Genomic DNA, 24,431 nt, shown 5'->3' with positions numbered 1-24,431 from the left:
CTCCATTACAAGAAAAAGTCCTGAATTCAAGTAAGTAAAAGTAGTCATTGTGCAGTAAAATGGTCTGTCAGTGTTTTACTATTGTTATTAATAAAAGCCCTCCTTTGAAATGTAATCAAGTCAGAGACTCATGTACAGCCTGTTGACCAGCTAACTACTCCTAGTTAGTTAGTTTCTATATATTTTAGATTATTTTATTATTTTTTATGTACTGTATGTTGAACCATATGCAGTCTAAACTCTTCTATATATTGTATATACATGACATGCCAGCAAGTCCTTCATTAAAAAGCAACTCCTTCGAGCCGGATTTGAACCAGCGACCTAAGGATGCCTGATGTGACCACTACAGTCCTCCGCTCTACCAACTGAGCTATCGAAGGAAGTTGTCTGCCTGTGGAAGAAAAAAAAACATCACAGGAAGTGTAAAAGATAATATACTAGACTATGCATATCTACTTTTTTTGTAAAAGAAAAACAGAAAAAAATAGCATGTATATTGCATTTTACTTCTGTAGATGTTTAAAGTTGAGCTCATTTCAACTACTTTATATACTGTTGGGTAGTTTCATCTACACCAATGCATCGTATTCTATAAAAAATGGTTCAGTCTGGGGGTTGGGACCCCCAAGGGGGTCGCATGATAATTTCCGGGGACGCCAGATGGATGTGAAAAATAAAATAAAATATTGTTGCAAGCTGCGCAGAATGAGAGCCCAAGAAGCAGTTCTCAGCCTCGTCAGCTCGTTAAAGACATTCAGCATAAAGGAGAAACGCTTCAAAAAATGCAAAATAGGTCTCCAGGTGGCCTCACGAAATGTAACAGCCGCCTCACTCATGGTTAAAACAATAAACCAGCTTGAAAATGACTACTTAGTTACTTACTGACATAAAAAACCACCATATTCTGAACAGACACAAACACCAACAAAAAGTAACATTTGTATTTTGTAATATAAAATAGCAAAGTCTCACAAGGAATGATGGGAAATAAGGACCAAATTTTAAACCAGTATCATGATTAACCAAGCAGCTATAACCAGTTTTTCTAGCTATGACATGGAAAAACTACTATGGAGCGACGTCTTCTGAGAAAAAGTATTCCAGTTCATGACTCAGGCCAACAGGACACTGGACAGGAAATGCAGTTGGGTCACCTGAGAGTTCGAACAGAAGCGCCATCATCTGCTGGACGCAAGACGCCGGCATTTCCACCAAGCCATGGAAACATCCCCCTGACTTTCTGCAAAACAGATTTTTTGAGGGGGTCGCAGACACCAACCTGATTATTGTGGGGAGCCACAACTGGAAAAAAGGTTGAGAACCACTGTTCTACAAGAGCATCATATATTTTGTGTTGCTGTCCTGGGAGAACTATGAATCTCTAAAAAGTCAACTTTCCATGAGCTCAGAGAAACAGTCTTGTTTTCAGCTTTGTGATAATGCATTTTCCATCTAATCCAAGGTGGTTTTACAGTTTAGAGTTGATTTAGCTTAAGATGTATGAGAATTTGTGAACCCATAAAAGAACACTTTGTCCTTCTGAAAAATGCAAAAACACCAAATTTGGAGACACATGGTTATCACTGGACTGAAAAGTAACTAAAGCTCTCAGACAAATGTAGTGTAATAAAAAGTAATAAAAATGTAATAAAAAGTATATTTGCCTCTGAGATGTAGTGTAGTGCAACTGCTTTTAAGATTCAAATCCTTACAAAATCAATTTTCTTCCACACTATCTTGCCTAACTATAAACCACGAGAAAAAAAAGACAGATAGCAACAAATCCAAAGAGAAAAAGACAGTGTGAGGAAAGAACAAAGTGCAGACAGACCGACCTAAAGAATTCCTCTTAATGAATTCACTTTCACAAGCAGCAAGGCGCTTTAATGAAAATCAATAGTGTAATTTTCTACTTAGATAACCCAATCCCTCGAAACTGACTCCCTCATTTCCTCCTGGTGCATCTTCGATTATTCAATCAGGAAGCCGACCCCAACAGCACCTTGGTACGGAGATTACAGTTTTAAAGTCAGTCAACTCCAGCCCTCGGGTCAATCTTCCACAAAGTTCATGGCTATTTCATCCGCCCACTTCAAACGCTCAAATTCAGTAGCTGTTTGTTGTGTAACCCCTCTCACTAAGACATGCTTCTTATTTATGATTTAATCAATGTAGACCCTCAGACCTGGAGGCCAGTCGATATTACTACAGGGCTGTTAAAAATCTGTTAAGACTTGCCAAGTCCAAATTCAATTGTGCTGACTGGGCAGCCTCAGAAGGTTGTCAGTCTTCGAGGTCTCACTCGCGTAACGTCCAGGGATTTTGCAGAAGGCTAATCAGGGCGAACATGTCATGTTTGTGCAAGTTTAACCACAATCAAATGTGCCTTGCTGAGCTCCCGCTAAAGCCAAGCCTCCTCATTCTCAGGGTGCTCATGTTTTCCCCTGAGACATTTTAAGACCTTTAGCACTAAGCAACGCTGGACGTACGGAGCACCGTCTGTGTTGCATTCTTATTTTCACATTGTTAAACTGTTTAGGTTTGGGTGGGTCCAGTTGTTTTGAGCAGATTTCATTGTGCCACACTTTGGAGTTGGCATTTCAAATCCTGTTTCCTGCCAGGAAAGTGTTAATGCTAGTTGTAAATGGAAGGTACTGCAAACCATTACAAATAAGTGTGTCTAGACACATAAAGTGTGTTGTTAAGGGAGAAAGAGATAGGTAGTGGAAATAGCCAGAGAATAAATTTAAACTTGATATATTTTAGAAAGCTGTAACATTTATTAGTACCAAACAAAGCACTCCTACACCTTTTCCTTTGGTCAAATTCAAGCACTTTTCAAGGATTTTCAGGTCAGTTTCAAGCTTCCCTAGTACCTTACTGTATACAAGTGGTGGACTCTCCAGCTGGGCACCACCTGTATGCAGCAGGACACCAGTATGGTGAAAGTTGTGATGCATTTATTGCGAAACAGTTGAAATCTCTGGTGTAGATTAGAATTGTTTTATTATGCGACTTAAAACACAACAACTACTTCACCTTTTAATAAAAACACACAGGAAACTATTAACCACTTAACCATTTAGAGGCACACAAAGACCTAAAAAAGCTGAACTGAAATGTAAATCTTGATCATTTTCTAAAATGTAGCACACTATATGGCTCTGCATCATGTTTTCTCTGCTGAGAGCGTACTCAAGAGGGCACTTTACCACATTTTCTCTACTGGAAGTACATCCTAGTGGGACCTTTACCACATTTTGTCCACTAGAAGAGCACCACAGGGGGCACTTTATAGAGTTTTATCTACCATAGGGGCATCTAAGAGGGCACTTTTGTGTTGTTTTTTTCGAAACATGGGGCAGGAAGGAGGGCAATCACTACCAGTGCTACTCAAAATAACTATTTCACTGCTTCATCATATTAAATCAGATGTTATTGTGCAATAAACAACAAAGTTTTGTGACAGATTTCTACAGAAGGGTGACAAACTAAAGGAAAATACAACAAAGTTTCATGTTTCAAAATGTGTCACCTGCCTATAACTATACATGGCATCATATATAACTTGGCTGAGCCAATATAAACGATAAAAATGCAGATTTGGCAAGCGAGATTCAAAGAGAGTAATGTCTATTTTGTGCAAAAGGCAAAAGCAATTAGGCTCTTCCAACTTGTTTTATTTCTTTATCTAAAAAGCAAACTATTTGGTCAGATAGTGATTTATTATGAAAGTAATGCAACAATTACAATTTAAAGCAATTCAAGCAGCACTTTTTAAACCTGGAAAACATCACCACAGCACCTGTGTGAACCTTGTATTTTCTAACCAAACATAAATTTGGGAACAGTGAAAAAGGACAATTAAAAGACCAAACAATTCTTTACGATATTTCTGAAGTGATCTGTATTTTACAATCTGTACCTGCCGAAGTCTCTAAATCAACTTTTATCATGTGCTGGAACTTCATAAATCTCAATATGTACATGAAAGAGGGGCCTCTGCTGACGCTGTGCCAAAAACGATTCGGAATCTCATGAAAAGAAATCAGCATCCAGATGCAGTAAGCATGGGTTTCTGCTTTGCATTTAATCTGCGGCCCGATCTGGGTCTGAGGTAAGCGTGAGCTGATCGCTACCAACAGCTGGTATGCGATCATTTCCATTGTCTGGATCGTCTTTCTCTTTTGGACAGGCAGGGAAAAAAATGGGGCTCATGAAGTGGACGTAAAGTTTCTCGCTGGGAGAAGATGGAAAAGACGGAAGGTGCAACAGGAAGAGGTGGCATGAGAGGAAATTGAGAAAGGGGTAGAGGACAAGTGTGAGACAAAAAGAGACAGAAAGAGAAGGCCGGGCCTCACGGTACCTGATCAAACAACTTGACAGTCTGTCAACACACATCTGGAGCAGATATACCGCCTCCCTCCCATTATGAAACCAACTCCTCCCTTCCTCCACATTCCCAGTAAAACATATTTGATATCAGTGCCGTCTCACTTCATTATGATAAATACTGATCAAGAAGAGGACTCACCAAGAAGACAGAAATAAAGCGAAACTATGTTAATCGCATGAGAGTTTGACTTCTCAAAAGACTCCTTACAGTCTGAGAGCACTTGGCACAGTTTCCACATCTTTCTTGTTTTGCTCTTGGCAGCCTCCTCTTGTTTTTATGAACTGGCCCTTTAATCCAATGCGACCACAATTGATGCAAACAACACTGGGCAGTGGAGTACACACTCGGCAATTGCACAAACACAAACATGTCCTAACATTTACAGCAGTGATTGAAGTCAAGGCCTGGAACCTCGAGAGAGTCCAAATGAGTCCATTTCCCAAGGGCAGATAGAGTGCATGTGTGCAGGACCGAACAGTGACCATGTGTGATTCAAGGCATGTTCGGGGCATTATTCTTGGCGCGTGGACACGACGCATCTGATATTACTTCCGTACTGTAATAATAAACCACTTCATCTCTTCGGAAAAGGACGGATAGAGTGTTCTGGAAGGCACAGCCCTTCCTGAAATTACAAACCAGATGCTGAGGGCATCTCTACTGCCTGATATGTACAGAAATTAAAACCAACAGTCACTCCTCCTTAAAAGTACAATGCCTCAAAATGGTCTCAAATGAACACAAGGACTGACCAGTGGTGGGACATAACGAAGTACAAATACTTTGCTACTATACTTACGTACACTGTAACGGCAACTGGCTTCAGAAAATTTTTGAGTTTTAAGTCAAACTCAAACGCTTAAGTTTCGAAATAAACTAAAGTTTTGCTGACTATTAATCTTTTGCTGAGATAATTTACTTTTATTCTTTAGAAAAAAAAAACAAAAAATCAATATTTCAAAAAACTGCCCACAGTGAGCAGTGAGAAGTTTTAATTTTTTAAATTTGATTCAAAACTCAATGATTTAGTGAAGACAGGTACTGGTACCAATACTTTAGTTTCAATACTGGTTACTGAAACTACATTGCACTTTATGGTAGCTGCTCAAAAACCTGGTGGTTAAAAATCTGGATGTAACGTTGTGTTTTTTGTACAAGCATGCTGCATGCTTAATGGCTCCTGACGCTGATGAGATTTACTCCTTAGATATCTAAATTGGTATCAAATAACAAGCCGTTGTATCTGTCACTGCACATCAGGCACATAGGGATGAAACAAAAACAGGGTTCATAATAAACTGCAAAATTCCAGACGATTAGTATTTCTGTTTCAAATTTCAATTACTGTAATAACCAGCATCAACCAAAGTTAGCAACAGTGCAGGTGCAGCACCAATGTGGATTTGTTTTGCGTCAATGAAAACAACTGACACCACAAAGGACATGACACCATCTCAAACTGCTGAGAGGTTCTCATAGTGAAATGTCAGTGTGTGTGTCGGTGCTTTTTGAAAATTCCTCTTAACATTTAAGCAACACCCTGATAATAATGACAAACGTGAGATAACTTTGGTCATTATAATCCTGAGACGAAATTCCTCACGCTGTAGACATAACAAGACGAAAACAACAGAAAAGATGCAACGAGACAAAACAGACATGAGACGGAGACTCGACCGCAGAGAAAAGGTGAAGTTCAGTTGGCTTAGCACAGACACAGCTGGGAGAAATGAAATGTCTTTCAGATGGCTACTTTTTGCTTTTATACTTCTGAGTACATTTCAGAGACTGCATTTTTTTTTTTTTTATTTCTACTTGAGTAAAGAATGCGTGTGCTTTCGCCAACACTGCACAGGCTGAATAAAATGTTAGTTTATGACAAAAGAGGGGAAAGAAATAAATTAACCCAATGAGTCACCAAAGAGAATAACGACTCACGAGTAAATACTGTTTGTAGATTTAGTCGCACACATGGTACGAGGATTCACAAAAACAGATATAATTACTCTATCCCGGTCACATATATACAAACACACACAAACACGCCGCGCAGGACGCCTTTGTGACATAACCATGTGTGTGTGTGTCATTAAGTGAGTGTGGCAGGTTGTTTTTGCCCGGGCTGCCCTCTCTGCATCTGTTCCCCATAGAGCCTCATTAGTGGAATTCCTCTGGGAGCTGATGGGCAGGTCAGAAAGAGGGTCCCAGACCTCCGCTGTCTGTGGATCTGACAGAGCCGATAACGTTGAGGTCTGGATGGGACAGAGGAGGAGGAAGGCGGGGGGGCTCGGATCCAGGACCCCCTGACCTCGATACCCATGATCCGATGAGAAGGTGAGGCTGAGGAGGCGTGCGAAGAAGGCATCCCAGCATGCAACCTCAGCTCCTTTTGTGTCCTATCAAAGGTTAAGGGTAATGTGAGCAACAGTTGATGTGCTAGCTGTATTATTAAAGGGTCAATTCACCCAAATAACAAAATAATTGTCAAATAATACTTTTACTTTTTATCTTTTTTCCAGAGTATTTCTCTATGATATGTTCTGATTACACTTTGATCCCAAGTAACAGGATTCTCTGGAATACCCATCCAAGCCATTTCCCATTTCCTGAGAAATAGAAAAATGGGAAAAATACATTAGAACGTAGGCATTTTCAAATCTGTTCTGAAAATACGAATTATACGGTTTACTTTCTTAAAATATATGCAACAGGGCGCCCCTATAGCTCAGTCGGTAGGGCGTGCGCACCATGTATTGAGGCTGTTAGTCCTCTGCAGCGGCTGCTGGTTCGAATCCCGCCTGTGGCTCATTTGCTGCGTGTCATCCCCTGTCTCTTCACCCCCCTTTCCTGTCATACCTTCAGCTGTCACTGTCAATAAAGGCAAAAATGCCCAAAAAGTAACCTTTAAAAAAAATATATATATATATATGCAACAGCTGTGTGCACGCTCTGGTAAAACACACTGAAGGTGTCCAATTAATAAGCACAAAGCACCTTGAATTAAAACATTTCTGACCTTGTGGAACTGTGCCATGACTGTTAATGCAGTCAGTAGGTAACTTCTACAGTAGACTAACACAACACTATGTCTGCCACCAGCTTTGCATGGATATACTTAAAAATATCAAGCAATTAAGATGTAAAGTGTGTGTTGCGCTCTGGAATCACAAAAATTCCAAATAAAAGCCTAAAGCGTGCAAAAGGACTGAATTCATACTTTGTCTAAAACACTTCTTCAGGCAAAATACTGGCAGAGATGGCAGCATGTGATGGATTTACACTCAATAGTTTGGCGATATGCACCTATCTCTGAGCAACACTGAAGAAAGACGATCATTATCTCCAGAACGATCCATCTGAAATCTCACACTAAGAGCTTCGCTTTTTAAGTGATTAACCGCTGATTTTGTTAGGGCAAATATATTGAACACTGCTTGGCACGCACAGTGTGAGCTCTGCAAGCTAACAGAACTAATTCATCTCAGCATTATAGAATGACTTTAATAAGGAGATGCCTAAATAGAATGATTTTAACAAAGTTCATTTGCATCACTTCCTGTTAAGACAAACAGTGACGTTCAAGCTGCATGTGCTGGATGGTGTGCTTCTATTCCTGGGATAGAAAATGTCATTTTAAGGAAAAACATTAATCCCTAGTTCATAATGATATTTGCACCCCTATTGATTGTCTGAGATGATCAAGCACATCTTGCAGACCTGTATGTGCGTTTATTACCAAAAAAAATGTGTTCATTTGCAAAAAAACAGACATTTATTTATTTGTATGCATCATGTTGGGGGTTTTTTGTTCACTCCACGGGTTGTCAATCAAACTGCTGCTGAGCTGTGTTGATATCTCAAAATGTTTTCATTTTCAAAAATCATGTTTCTTTATTGTTCACTCAAAAGAACACCAATCAAACTCATGCTGGATCGTAGCTATTTCTGTAAATGAACTCTTGAATGTTGAAGCCTTTGAGCTAAAGCACATTTTCATGAGTCTCATAAAGTGCTGAGTGAAACCCGTTGCTCATATCAGTGCTAATAAAACATCCTTGATTATATTTTTGCAGGACGAATGTGGGATAAAAGTTTTTCTGGTTAGCAAAGAGACACTTTTGGTTTTATGTGCTCAGACTTGGATATCTGTCTTCTGTAAACCCAATGCAACAGAGCTGAGAAGAATGCTGCTTTCTGGTGCTCACAGCACTGGAAAAAATATATTTGCATTTTAATAGTAATGTGTCTTTCCAGGAAAAATATCCTGGTTATTTTGGAGAATCCACAGACCACCCAGAACTCTGAGTCCTGAGCACTGCAAACAAAGTGCCATTTACCTCTGTTGTATTTTGGTCGTGGCACAAATCTCGCTGAGGAATATCTTATAATATCAGCAGATAAAACAAAAACTACATGGGTAATTTGGGTGAACTGACCGCATCGCCTCCATCATCTCTCACTCTTATCCCTCTCCCGAACCCTCTGCTCCCTTATTTCCTTTTCCCTGACCGTTTATTTCACCAAATCCTTCCTGTCGGGTTCTTTTCTCTCGCCGACTCGTTTTCCATCACCGGCTCACGATTCCCTGATAGCGTTCATGTAATCAGTGTGAGGCACAGACAAATATCAGTAAACAGTGAGTGACGTCCCCCAGCTGGTTTTGATTTTTCTGCTGTCTTAGCGGGTCAGTCAGCGTCTTACACCGGATCACACAACCAGAACATGATACCTCGCAAATCCCAGCAGACCGCTGGGGTTTGACCACTGATGTCCCTGAATTATACACTCGCATGAGTGCAAACCTACACACACACACACACAGACACACACATGGTCAACACCTCAGTGAAACTAATGGTGGGCATATGTCTTCGTGCACACACAAACTAAAGTGCCCGAAGAACAATCAAATATCAACACCACTTGTTAAAGAGACGTATATGAGAATACGCACGTTCCATATTCTCTGGCTGCTCAGTACTCAGTGTTACAGGACATGACAGGTGTCAGCATTTATTCTGCTCCATATTAGAGGGATTTTCACCTGAAGTCAATACCTCTATTTGAGGTCAATGGGAGTTACATTCTTACGCTCTCCGGTCCAAGGGTGAGAGGAAGTTCACAGTCCATCAATGCAAATGAACAGCTTTCACAAGTGATTTAACTCAGTCTGTGTGTGAACCAGCTGAGTAGCTCCCATAGGCTCCTGTGAGACTTGAGAGTCCAAGTAACTTGGCAGCAATATCAGTTTGACCTACTGGGAGCACAAAATAACCAGTTAATGAGATAATTCCAAATATATCTGACGGAGAATCAAGATTTTGTGTAACAACAGACCTGATTTACAATAAGCTGGGCTGACAAAACAAACTATAGATGGGAAGTTATGGAGTAGAGCTACAGTATATTTGGACAGAATGTAACCTGAGCAAAACTATAACAGTAAGATTATCCTTAGAGTTCAACCTCCCAATACATTTCAGACACGTGAAAACCTTTACTAAAGGTCTAAGTGTAATAAATCTTACTGAGTGAAATTTCAAATATTATATGTGATGATTTATTCAAATTTATATTATTTAATAATTTGATTTGATAATTGCGGGTAACAGATCAGTTCCGGTACTCAGCTTTGCAAAACTGGACCTGAGCAGGACTCTGTGTTAAATTTTACAACAAAATGTGTCTATATTCATTTATACTTCATGAGTTCAGTGAATAATATTTTTGTTACTGACACAAACTCGTGCAAAACATAAAATTTAATGAGGAACCGTAAAAGCATGCTACAAGTTACCACTAACTCCATGGTGAATGTAGTGTTTCGCATTTTTAATGGTGAACGCGTTCCCGTTTTTAGGCCGCTCCTCTTCCAACTATTGATAAAATGTTAAACTCGCAGCCTAATAGGTCGTGGTTGGCCTCACTCTGCAGACAAGAGCCAAACCTTCACTGAGGATCATACAGTGCTTGTATTGTAGGTCCAGAGCGCTGCACAGAAAAGTAGTCAAACACACATTCTGTGTCATATTCTGCTTGTCACATGCATGGTCTGTTTCCCCATTGCGTCACTCACAAAAAGTGTAGTTAACTATTGGCAGGTACTCCAAAATCTGGTTGGATTTAATGAAATGTGACTGCCCATTTTAAACAGGCCTAAAATATGAAACTGTGCTCCCTCTGCCTAATCCCACAAGACTACGAATATCCATATAAATATGTCACATTTGTCTAAATCCACAGATTTGACAGCCCACAGTACAAGCAATCGTTTAAGGCTGACAGACACCATGGTCCAGTGAAAAAATAAATAAATAAAGAGAAAATAAAACAGCAGTCCTACTCCACAATTTCATCTTCCTACCATTTTGGTTACATTAAAATCCTGCTGCCTGCTTCCCCCAGGCTGAAGAATTTCAGGAGGATTTTTCAGCGTCAGCTTAAGGAGGAATTGCATCCAGATGTGCCCTCATCCTGGCTCACGGTCCGGTCCGGGCTGGAGATGCAGAATAGGTGAACGGGGTAGAGGGGACGGAGAAGGAACCACGTGGTTTTCAGCACACTCCAAGATTCACTGAATAAACATGACCCCGCCGTGACCCTTACTGGCCAGCGTGGCCCTCGGGGGGGCTCCTGCAGGTCCATTAAACCTGTTCAGATACCTCAGGGCTAACCTGCCCTATTTCAAACTCAATCAGTGTCCCGCAGGAGATCTCAGCCACTGCACCACAACAAGCTGGAGACTGAGCCCATATATACCTACAGGAAAGACTGGCTCCGCTGAAGAAAAACAATTCAAGCACAAAATTGAGTTTTGATTCTCTTTCCTAACAATATCCAGCTCACACACAATGGAGTCGGTCCCAGAGGAGAACAAGCATGGCTTCTAAAAGGTTATTTTTCATCAATGCATCGTACACTCTCAGAAATAATGATCCTAACTAGAACCATAAAGGGTTCTTCAGCTTGTCCCCATGGGAGAATCGTATATAATACTGAATATAAAGGTTCCACTTGATATAATTTCAGAAACTTCTACCTAGAACCCAACATAATGAGTTACACTGTACCTAGAACCATCTGTGAAAGGTTTCACTCAGGACCCCCATGAGAAGTGCTACATAGAACCCTTCTATGGTATAATGGTTCTATCCAGATCCCTGTCTGGGGGTTCTATCCTCAATCTTTCCACCTTTTAAGGGTGCTAACAAGAGTCCACCCCAGGAGGTTCTACCAAGAACCCTTTTATATTTCAAAGGTTTTATCACAACACAAACAGGGTCCTTTTCCATCAAATAAGCTGTTTTTTGAGCAGGTTCCTGTCACACATTTCCATTGGATTTGAGCAGAACCATAGTAATTAGGGACGTGATCAACAAAGGACATTGCACAGTATACAAGAACCTGTGGAATATGACAGTCTTTGGTTCCCAAGGAAAGCCTCCCATTATTCGGTTCCTATTGGGAACCAACTTTTCAGACTGCAAACTAATTAATTTTGGGTGGAAATTCTCAGAACAAAATCAGGTGCCTGAACCAGAACAGTGCTGGCTATATTCCAAAGGTTTTATCTAGAACCTACCCAGGTGTTCTAGCTAGAACCCTTTTATAGTCCGAGGGTTTTATCTAGAAACCACCCGGGGGGTTGTCATGAAAACTCATTTATATTATTGCACAAAGAACCCTTGAAGAAAGACAATATCAACAATCCTTGAAGAGCTTTTTCTTCCAATAAGTGTGGAACCCTTTCTTCAAAAAAGGGTACTTCAGTAGCAAAGGGTTCTGGGCACCCTAAAGTCTAAGAGTGTAGAGCCATGTCTAAAATCTGCTTCTCCCCCTCTGTAATGGGTTCCTGTGGCTGAAATTGGCCGTCATGCTCAAGTTGGCAGGTTGCATCATGAAAACACTCGGAGGGAACTTGAGTGTTTAGCTACGTCCTCTCTCGTTCCATCACATGTAAAACAAAACAGATACGTGGCATCGGCCGCTGATCACAAAAGCCAATAACTGCATTTTCTAATACCACCCATGGTAAGTCACGCATGGGGGATTTTTGATGACTAACGGCACATTGTTCAGTCCTACCTCATCCCTCACCCCTGAATCACCCCTTTGGCAGGATGGAGGCTGGTCAAACAAGGATGCACCAATTTTGCACGATTTTGCAAGCGAATAAAACAAACAACACTCCTGCATTTCACCCCAGGACACATGGAGTACAACTTAAAATAAACTGACTGAAAGACGAGGCAGGAAAATTAATTAGCACAATAAAAACGTCGTCTCAGTGTTGCTTTCACTCCATAATACGGTCGAATACAGTATCGTCACCTCAGCAGCTCTTCCTCACATTTTAAGTCTGTAACCTACTTTGGTTTCACAGCTAGCGGTTACTCTGCAGGCATTATCAGCTCCTTTTAACACCAACACTCGCAGCACAAGAATCAGCACTGCAGGCACTTATTTTCACATGCTGAAGAGTAATTACGGAAAGCTCGCAACTCATTGGCGTTCTCCCTGTGCCATGGTGGCTGTAATTATCTATTCATGGATCGTATTCCAAGGAAAAGTGTATCGATTCCAGCTGTGATGGGGGCTCTCCAGTGCTCAGAGCAATGAAGAACCAGCAGACGAGGACAGCGTGTTTTTATATTTGATTAACATGATCTTCATTAAACATTAACCTCGGAAAATAGATGTTTTATTGCTTTAAGAGCTGGGATATGTTTGGAACATATATAGTATAATATACTGTTATCATTTATGCATGAAATATAAAACAAGCCATAACCACAAATACCAAGGTCACTTTCATGCTTTTTATGTGTCTATATTTGTTAATTCATTAAAGCAATATCACACGAGAGGGAGTGAAGCGCAGTTTCTCGTGTGATATAGAAAGGCGAAGTCCAACCCCTTCCATTGGGCCGCTATAGGACCTTCAGAAAAAATTATGAACAGTGGTCAATGGCAAGAGAAAAATAATTTTTTGATCCTGTTTGAATTGTGCCATGAATCACACATACGATGTTAATCAATTTAAAAGATAGAGACATCATGACTTTCTCCCTCCAAAAGCTAACGTTAGCTGCTTAAACTATGAAGCCTGTGTGTTTTCGTACCGGGATACACACACAAACAACAGCTCTTGCTCATTCTTTCGCCTCCTGGCTGATAAAAGGGCCAGGAGTCGCTGGATAAAACACTTCAGGTAAGCTAACCTTACAAGGGACAGCGATGTGTTGATGACTCAGTATATTGTATGATAAATGAGTAATTGCACTTTCACTTCTTTAGTGAAATAACTGCCAATTTTATACATTCTTGTTTTAGTGTTTGGAGTTTTGGTAACTGAGGCTGATTGGCTGGGGGAGAAGCAGAAACAAAACTGACTTGGGTAACTTTATTCATTGCACTGCATTACTTTTATTTATCTGAATGTGTATTTGTGTGAATGTGTATTCTTTTCCTTCTGGTTCTTTTGGTGTGGCTTTTAAGTAAATACTTATTATGTTATATGGTTTTGTTCTCACCTAAGTGGTATCTTCCAACAACAACAAAAAAAGTATGAAAGCCAGCTTGTTGACGGTGGATTTTTACAGCTTTGTTTTTTTGTTAATACAACCGATGATTTCTAGGCAGGAAAAGATGCAGGAATCAAAGCTCTGACCATATTTTTCAGTTTAAAAGTAGCACAACCTGAACATGCTAAAGGTTAACTTTTCAGCCAACGTAAATTAATCACAATGTCCAAATAATTTGTGCTTGGAGTTAGATTAAACACAACCTGAAATGAGGAAACTATATAAAGATTTGGCTCTTAGAAGTTACGTTGTTGTATAGGAAGAACATGTTTACTTTTCCCATGGCTCATCACTGACTATGATTGGTTAATCACACGAGGGGCATGAAATTAACTATTGGACGTCTCTGCTTCCACATACCAGATTTCACCAAGCGGAGAAGTTATTCTGAGGCTGCCACAAGATTATTTGGATGCTTGTCAAGGCTTTAAATTGAAAACCACAAGCATTCGGAGTGCCTTACCCCAACCCCTTGACTAATCAGACTTGGAGTACAGTGAGTGGTTTTCTCACAGGTACTGGTGCAGCAATGAACCCTCCCAAAGTGGGTTTGATTCGTTCACAGTCGGCCTTTTGCTACAAAATTAAGGCATCTGCCAAGAAGTATTCCAGCCACTGGCTTTCTGATTTTTCGCATACCATTCTGTGCTGAAAATGAAGCCTTTCTGCTCATTGTGGATATGTTTGTGGAAGTTTATACTAACCACTATGTGCCTGCTTAACTATCTTAAGACAGTGATAAAAAATAAATGGCTGGCTTTTCAAGAAGAGCCCTGCCCACATATAAAAACACCCACAAAAATGTTATGTCGTTATTGTGATGGATATCACAATAACCTAGAAACAACTGTCAGACTATAAATACAAACATATTGCTATCTCTAGTATTGCATCTTAAAAAGGTCCAGATACAGTTCTGAAGGAAAACAGTGTGCATGCATTCACAGGTTTAACTGTTTTGGTTTATGAACAAAATGTTTACTTATACCAGAAAAAGAAACAGCAGGCTGGCAGATTATTTGTGGAAACCATTAGTTTCAATACTTTCTGCTACACTCTGCATTCTGGACCTTGGAAACATTTAATTATTTGTTTGAAAATCAGCATCACTGAATTATACATTAATGACAGATGGAACAGCGCGTTTAACCACGTCTATACCATTTACAATTTTTTATGACATTCCTGCCTCAAAATACCATCCAACCTAAATTGTCTTGCACTAATCTAACTTTTTTCTTCTTATATTATACTATAATTTCCATTAAAGCAACATTATGTAACTATTATACCTTAAAATAACCCTGTAAAATCATTTTGATACTACATATAATTTTGATGGCTTTACAGCACTGACCACCAACTACATCACAGATTTTGCTTAAAATTAATCCTTTTTTTTTAATAAAGAAAATGTGTTATCAGTGTGTTCTGGGTGTCCTGGTAGGTCACTTGGTGAAGTGTGTGTCTCAAGTCCTCTGCAGCAGCCGCAGGTTCGGTTCCAGCCTGCGGCCCTTTGCTGTGCGTCATCCCACTTGCTCTGTTCTCCCCATTTCCTGTCATGTGGTCAGCTGTTCTATCAATAAAGCCATAAAAGGCCCAAAAAGAAAATGTTTTCTGGTTGTCCCTCTGATGTCCTCTGGATGCTCCGCCTCAACTTACAGAGTTTCCCGATTAGCTAGGTAGCTCAGCCATACTGCCTTAACTTGGTGTACAGTGCATTCAGTTAGTCCTGGTGTTTACACCGCTAGTACAGGAGCTTTGGACTGCCGGGAGAGGGAAGTTTTCAGGCAAGGGAAGGGAAGAGCGGGAATGCTGGTGGAAGCAGTGCTAGTGTTGTGTCAGCACTGGAACTGGACGAAGAGGCAACATTACTGGGCTCAGCAGCCCCTATGGCGATCATGGCGGAGGCAAAGAAAGGAGGAGGATGTTGATGAAAGAGGGTAAGACGAGAAAACTAGAGAGCGACCATGCCACAGGACAAAAGTAAATGCCGGTCTGTCTTTTAGTCGCTGGTGAGTAGTGCATGAAAAAAATTCCTAACAGCAGTGTATAAGTAAATTGCACTCCTGCACCAAATCACAAAAAGTACCAAATCTTATCTGCTTCTTTAATAAGCAGACCATACTTCTATTGATTTTTATAACAGAAATGTTAAAAAGTATAGAAATAAGAAAGTTCTTCTCATCTTCAATGAGCATTCTTCATTCTTGACATCCGTTGTCCCAAAAAGAAAGACCTCAATTACCAAATCTGCTCACAGCACCACAAAACAGCCTGAAGGGAACATGCATATTATCTCCAATAACAGAAAGTGGAAATAAAACTGCCATGTGCTACTATCCATTAGTTATTTGTACAACAGTTTTCCACATTTCTATCCTGTAAAGAGTCCACATGTGTTTTTAAAATGGTGAGAAGTCCACAGATAAAAACGAGCATCAAAGACTGAAAAAACAAACAGCATCTGCACAAGTGATTGACTCAGGCCGAGTTGATTCCGGCTTCTCTGTTTCTGCTATTTGAGCAGGAGATTTTCATGGCATCCAGCCGCACTGAGCCTGCTGGACAAACTCTATCTCTTCCTAAAGGACAATGAAAAGAAGCACAAATTACATTTTCTCTTCATCTTTCACTATATTGTATATGTTGAAACATGAAGCACATTATTGTGCTCCACTAACTAACACTGATCCCCTTCCCCATCAGCCAAAACCACTAATTGGGCTACCACAGACACTCTTGCCAGCTTCCCCAAAACTAGCAACGAGCTGAACCCCTGAGAGTAATTCTGCCAAACACGGACAACTGCCAACAATGTGTAGTTGCTGTCAGAGGTCATTGAAATTATCTGTCTACAAATTACTTTGTGGGCTCATGGTAATGTGAGGCCTCGAGCAGAGGGGGTGGGGAGCGGCAAATTCAAGTCTCATGGATAATATAGAGTTGGTCTGCGCCCAGGAAAGCATCATCGGAGTTCAGATGATCTCTCTGCGATCCTAACCGCTGACATAGAGGAAAGATGCATCACTGCAAAACACCGGATACACAGCCACGGCTCTCATATCAGATTCCTTACATAGTTTGTGTTATTGAAACATGGCCAGATGGATGTGATATAGCTGGTCCTTTGTCGTGTTGTGATTTAGGATGGATTTACACAGAATTTTTGATTTATTTTCAGGCTGTGAACATCCAGCCAGCGCTGACGTTAACATTTAATAGTTCTCCTACTGACAGCGGGTTTATCAAACTGACACAGTAAAAAGTTTCTAAATCCAAAGCTGTATGCCAGACAAGTATTAATATAGAAATCTACACTATATGACATGCTCGCTGACATGTCAGCACCTGTGTCATCAACAAGTTGGCAGGTGTTTGCCCCGTCTGTTCCCCACAAAACAAGACCAGCACTATTCTCCCACCAAAGACACTGACCTACAGTGAAAGTTCAACCATCCTCCACCCTCAGGGCAGTTAAGGTTGTACGAGAAGGGCACAAGTGGCAAAGTAATCACTATAAAGTAAGAACAGAGATGGGGGGAGGGTAGACGCAAGAAAAGAGGAGCAGGTTCCTCCTCAGACAAACAGGGTCATTAGCACTTTCAGAGGGAGTCCCAGCAAGGGGTCGGCACTCCGGGAGTTTGATCTCAGTGAGAGTGTCTGAAGCCGTGAAATGTGGGGGCAAACCCAAACCATGGGGAAGGGCACAAATGGTAGAGCGATCACAGGACTGCAAGCGGAGCTCCGCTTTAAAAGGGGTCAGATGGCTTTTTCATCTCCGTTAAAGGCGCTCGGCAAAAGTGACGTGACGCACAAAGGACAGGCACTGTGATGATTGACAAGACACTAGAGGACGGGGTTAATGCTACTTTGCATACAGCCGAAACAAGAAGACAACAAAGCAGAAAATAACAAGAGAGAGTAGATAGAAGTTGGGCACCAGTCACATTTGAACTAGGGCTGCCCCAGCTAAAGACTTTCCTAGTCAACCAGCAGTCGTCAGTTAAAGCCATTATTCAACTAGTCCTTGCACAGTTATGATATTAGTTTCATTATTTAAATATTACTATTTATATGTAAGACATCTGTTAATACTGCAAAAAGGATAATGACTCAGAATGTGTCTGAACAACCAGCAAGGACAACAGAGTATGAACTTGTTGATCAATAAATAACTTCCAATTTCACAAAAACATATACTCACAGATTTGTCAACACGATATATTATATATAATTAACTTGCTAAGTTACAAACTCTTCTCAACCGCTTCACGCATCCTGTCCCCACCAGAACCCGCCATGTCTTCATTGTCCTCAGAGTCCTGTCCTGTGCCTCCGTCAGTCTATGAAGCTGTGTCCCAGTCTAACAGCACCGCTAACTGAGCTAACATTAGTACAAATGCCAAGCTAACGTTAACCAGTGCAGAAAAAGCACTGGATTCAAGAGTGCTAACGCTAGTTGTAGCTGCTACAAGGGATCTGACTTTTGGGCTATGAAAAAAGGTGCACTCTTTAGATTGTAGGTATATTTTGTGTTCAATTAAACGATTGTATTTTTCAATACAAATGTTGCAGAAAGTGTTGTCCATGTCGAGTTTTTAAGTTTGCCCTAACTTACAGTGACTTGAACAAGATGCACGGGTAACAGTGCTCTCTCTTTCTATTCCTTTCTATACTCTAAGTTATTCTCTTACGCTTCGTGAAGGACACATGGAAGTATGTGGACTATGTGACTGGACTTTCGGACATAAAGAGGGCATAAATGAGACTTTAAAAGTACTTAAAAGTAAGAGTTCAGTACCCAACCCAAAAAGTAGAGCACACGGACACTTCTCTGAGTTCTCCCTGAGACAGGAAGGAGAAAAATTGGAGACATTAAGTGATGGATGCTAAACTGTCAGTTCTAATAGGCAGCGAGGCAGTAGCACTGTACTGCTGCTTCAGGAGTCCAGGAGAGAACAGTCCAATGATCAACACAAGGGAGCCAATTAAAAACCAGACTTTGGCAGCAAACTGCATTACACCGACCCTCATGTGACGCTGGAAACACATCAGAATCCATGGAGAGGGCTCTTTATTTTATTTTTATTTTCTGCAAAAACCTACCCAGCATTTTCAGTCTTCGCACTACAGGCTATTATCGATCTGTGGTCTCCTGTTAAATCACTGAGCCTCCACTTTAATTATTTCTAACCGACTGGCTGCAGGAGAGTCTGGTTTCACCCCTTGTTATGGTGGAAAGGGATGAGTGCTGACATCATTCCCTCCTCTGATAAGCTGGGAGAGCCAAATGACAAGGTCACTGAGGTGGAGGAGGTGAGGCTGCAGTCTATTCTAAAGATAACACGTTTCAGCGGAGGTTTCTTTATACCGTTGCCTGCAGAGATCAAACACCCAGGCTGCTTTTTTTCACTCTACGATTGAATTTGTCTCAGTTCTCTGAGTTAGGTTGTTTTTCTCCCACTAATTGGAGAGAAGACTCACAGGCGGATGCAGGAGATAGCTGGAACTGAGGAAGGTCACTGATATGAAGTTCGTCTTCCTCTTTCAAATGCTTTGAAATTGTTTCAAAAGCGGCGTGTTTTTGTTCAAAAATAAATCCCATGAGACAGCAAGGCGTTACTGATATGAGAGAGATGTGCCAGGTGACCATACGTAAGCAGCAAACATGTTGGCAAAAGCGACCCGTTCTAAATAGAGTAGAGTTATTTCTGTATGGGAACTTCGACACCGAGAGAGTAATTATGCTGGAAGCAACTAATTATATGTTGAGCAATCAATCTTCAGCCAATCAAAGCAAAGTAACAGCAAACAAACAGCTTTTTAACTCTTGTGATTACAATGCTTTACAGAGAAAAGGGAGATTATCAAATTGCAATAATCTCTGCAGCTTCATTAAAGGTATGGTTCACACCAAAATCAAAAGCACATATTTTTTTCTCTTACCTGTACTGCTGTTTATCCATCTAGATAAGGGCTGTCAAACTTATTTTAGTTCATAGGCCACATACTGCCCAATTCGTAAAACATTGCATAATAAGCTATAAATAACAACTTCCAAACTTTTCCCTTTTTTAGTATAAAGAAGTAGAAGTACATTCTGAAAATGTTCCCAGTTAACAACCTATCCATTTCAAAAGAAACTATAAACAGCCTGAGATGTCTTGAGAAAAAAAGTTTAACAATGTCTCAGTTTTGTCTCAGTTTGAATATGCATTACAAATGCACCAAACATTTATGTACTTTGTAATTTTTCAAGACATTTCGACTCCTCTGCAGTAATGCTGTATCACCACACAACACCAATTAAACTGGGGGCTAATGAGGAAGAAGGTTAAGTTATTTGCTGCCTTATAAACCACTTACAAATGAAAAGGTTTGGCACTGCTGTAGCAAGAGTGTTTCACCAGTGATGCTTTAAGATGGAAGTCTGATACAGATTGTTTTGTACTGTAGCTGCTGATTGAAAATATTTTGCAGAACGATCAATATTCAAGTCTGGAATTGATAACTGCACTGCATTTTTTTTCTCTTTGCAAGGTCATCCGGTTTGCAACTTTTGGCAGACTGGTTCTGGCCCATGGGCCATATTTTTGGTGTCCCTTGCCTAGCTTGTTTTGTTTTGAGTTGCCAAGTTCTAGGGATATCAGTCATTGTGATGTCTACTGTCTTTCCAATAAAATGGAACTAGATGGCATTTGGCCTGGAGAACTCAAAGCGCTAAAGTAGTTTCACGTAAGAACTATTTTCTTTCTACCAAACTACACCTGCCAACTGTATCACAAACAGAAAGTGTGCATCTACTCATGGACGAAAGGTTACAGCTCAGCTGAGGAGGACACCATTAATGTTACATCCGGCGCTATCACAAGCCTCTCATCATGACTGTGCACAAAAATATTTGGTTGATGATCCAATAATATGCAAAATTAGCAGAGACACACACGCAAGCGATCGCATTATCTCCTCCAAATAAAACTAGATGATACATGGATAAATTAGATGGATAAATAATGAAAAAATATGTATTTTTTGAGTTTTGGGTGAACCCACTGAGGGGAGAGGTAACCAAAAGGCGTCTTTTGAATGTCTTGAATGAAAATATGTCCTCAGAGGAGTCAGGATGAAAGTTTTTAGGATGTTTTTTATTATGTCCTCTGGATATCCAGTGTTGACACCCACAGGAGGGTTAGGCTTAATTCAGGATATAAAATTGTCTCTCATGCTGTCCAATGCCAACAATAAATATGTCATTAAAAATGATACATATTAGTTATTTGTTTACAAAGTATTTAATTCATCACATATCATTTGCCTGCACCTGTCTTGCACATCTACAGATGTCCAAAAATCTCCCAGCAGGACATTCAAATATTTAACTTCAGACCAACATCCAAGAGGGGTAATAGTGAGACGTCCAGATATTGAACCTCATTTGAAAGTCGTGCAAACATACAGATATGATCCTGGACTGATGCAATACAGACATGATTTCCACGTCTGGCAGACATGTCATTTTTGCTGGGAAAGGATGCCACACATGGAAAACACACCAGAGATAATCCAAAACACATATGGAAGGGCCCTCACAAGAACGTTCTTCTTGAACCTCAACACACAGGAGCTTTGAAGACATGTTGTCTTGTCTCCTGTATCTTACTCTGAAATAAACCTTAACACTGTGTGAACTAAATCTAAAAATGACTTGACTGTACCTGGGCCAAACTGTAATGTCTCTGCTCCTGAGGAGAAACATTAGCAGACTTGGTGACAGAGATAGTGAGTGCAGAGTGTCAGAGATGTTTGAGGGTGTCCATCCGACCCTACGTTGTAACTGCCAAGGAGGGCGAGGCCGTCTGGAAATAGTACTTCCCAACGAGCCTTTGGTGTCTCCTCTTTTTACACTCATATGACCGACGGTTCCACCTAACTGACGTTCACAGGGTGTTAATATACTCTTACTGAAAACAAATAAAAGCTCAGTGAGCAACTGAGCAGGTCATGGGTTTAAGGTTTTGTGGTTCTTACCATAAGGTGCCACAGTCAGTCAGTCATCCTTGTCTTGCAGCAGAGGTGATTCCCTGCGTTGCTGCGGTTCATCAGCCGGGAAAGCAGCCGCTTCATTTATCACCATCCCTGCCCAACAGACTTCCACTGTCATGCTGTAACATCTGTTGAGCGTCATGCCAAATATCCTAGAAATTGATAGTATGTCACATCTGCAGTGTTCACAATAACTGTAACTCATCTGTTTGAAGACAAGTATATGAAACACATGTTGGTCATTCAACCCTTAGAAACGACCAGTTACAACCTACCACTGAGGACACTTCCTGCAACCAACACAAAAATACCTACGGGTCGTCAAAAAAGGGGATCTGTGGCACTAAACCTAGTGGTATGGGAGGAGGAGGTCGAGGTTCAAAAGGGTCAAAGGGCTACTGTCAATCTACACATCTGTCAGGAAATATTTTCTGTCTTTACATCTTCATCTGGTGTTTTGAGTTATGAGAGTCTGGTGCAGTGGAAATACAAACACAGTGCACATGCAGCTCGTTGGAATCCGAACAAAGATTTCACCGGTCTTCACGCCATCAAAGAGGCACTCAATCACCAGTCATAAAGATCAAAAATTTGGAGAAGTTCATGTTTAGTAAACATTCATGGAAATATGTCCAGCAGACTCTTTCAATTGCAGACCACACTGGACTGGGTGAGTCTGAAATGAATTCCAACCATACAGTCCAGCTAAATCAAAAACTGTTACAAAGCTGTCTGGTTGATGACCTTGTGCTTGTGGTAGAAATATTAGGACATTGTTTTAATCATGTCCATTAGTCAAAGTCTGGGTAGAATTTTAAATTACGGTCTGTAAGTAGCGGGAAATGTCTGACCACGCACTATTTTGGGATTGGTCTGAGACACTGTGCAGACAGAGTCGTCTTTCCAGTTGGGGGAATGTCAGGCCGCCTGGGAGAATTCCTTTCCCCCAGTTTGGGGAGTGACCCCTTGCCCTTTGCCCAACAAATCTGCAGGTTCACAGGTCCTTTACTGTTAAAGCCCATGATGGCTGTCCACAAGCGTCATGGCACATTGGAAGAGACGAAAGGGAGGCCTTTGTTTTCTCAGTCAAATTCATGTGTGATTCCTTAAACAGTAGCCAACCTGTTGCACTGCCAGTGCGACATCTGTTTACCATGTTGCCCCCTACTGGCCACCACAGATGAATTACAGGGTTTTTCTTTTTTTTTTTTTTTTTTGACAAACTAATCTAAAATATAAACTGCACAGTATTTCCCCAAAACCAACTCCAGCGTAATAAAGGACAAAAAATGCCATAAGCTTCAGTAAATAAATAAATGCAGAAACAATAACTAAGTACGTCAAGGATACATGATATAAATTGGTATCAACAACAATCAATATGCCAGGAATAGGAGGTAATTATTGTTTATCAATAGAAATGCTTATCATGCATCCCAACATTGATTTGGAAGGTGTAGAGAGTCTCCCTGTTGAAACATTTTTTTTAAATGAGAAAATCCTATAAAATGTGTGTGTTTGACTTTCAAATTCAATTCTTAGACATCTGCACCAAATTTGAAGCAATTCCATTCAGGCGTACCTGACATATCACATTCACAAGAATGGGATGGACATGAGGTCACAGCAACCTTGAACTTTGACCCTTGACCACAAAAATCTAATCAGTTCATCCCTGAGTCCAAGTGGTCATTTGTACCAAGTTTGACAACTTTTAAACTCAATGCCTCTGACCACGACTGTAGAATCCAATCTCAAAGACAAGCAAATGTATATGTATACTGTGAAACTGGAATGCAACCCTAGTTGCAAATTCATCTTTTAAATATGTCTCTTAATTAACTGAATAACTGAGTTTTTATTTTAATTGATGATTGAATTTCAGAAAATGCCTTATTAAAGTGAAAAACACTAATCAGACATGTCTGAACCCAAAGTGACATCTTCAAATTGCTTGATTGGTCCAGCCAACAGTCCCAAATCCCCAAAATCCAACAAATACTTTTGAGAAGCTAAAAGCAGGATATCAATTAACCGACTGACTTTTTCAGCAACTCAACTAATCAATCGTTTTAGGGCAGTATGGAAATAATCCGAACACCATATCAGCTGTATTCTCTTATTTTACTGATGTTGCACTGAGGGGCTTAATAAATCATGTGAGGAGTAAAAAGAATAGGAACAAATATCAACAAAACAAAAGCCAGGTGAAATGCATCACACAATGGTACAGTTTTGTTCAGAAATGAACTCTGCTTTGCTTTGTTATCTATTGCCTCCCTTCACCATTGTAGACATGTACATTTATCAGCCCCGGCTCTTTGCTTTTTGCTCATACCTCTCACTCTCCCTCTCAATTTACTTCCTGCGATCCCTCCCACTCACGCCCACTCATTCTATCG

General features: G+C 40.5%; 1 non-coding gene across 1 annotated transcript; it reads right to left on the bottom strand.

Moving 5' to 3' along the window:
* Positions 1 to 296: 296 nt before the first annotated feature.
* trnay-gua (transfer RNA tyrosine (anticodon GUA)) lies at positions 297 to 383 on the bottom strand. Its single transcript is given in 2 exon segments — positions 297 to 332; positions 347 to 383. It is a non-coding gene; the product is annotated as a tRNA-Tyr (tRNA).
* Between the last annotated feature and the right edge of the window lie 24,048 nt (positions 384 to 24,431).

Source organism: Lutjanus erythropterus, chromosome 22, assembly GCF_056507025.1.
Source record: "Lutjanus erythropterus isolate fLutEry1 chromosome 22, fLutEry1.hap2, whole genome shotgun sequence".
Lineage (NCBI taxonomy): Eukaryota > Metazoa > Chordata > Actinopteri > Lutjaniformes > Lutjanidae > Lutjanus > Lutjanus erythropterus.
This window is presented reverse-complemented; position numbering and strand designations above follow the sequence as displayed.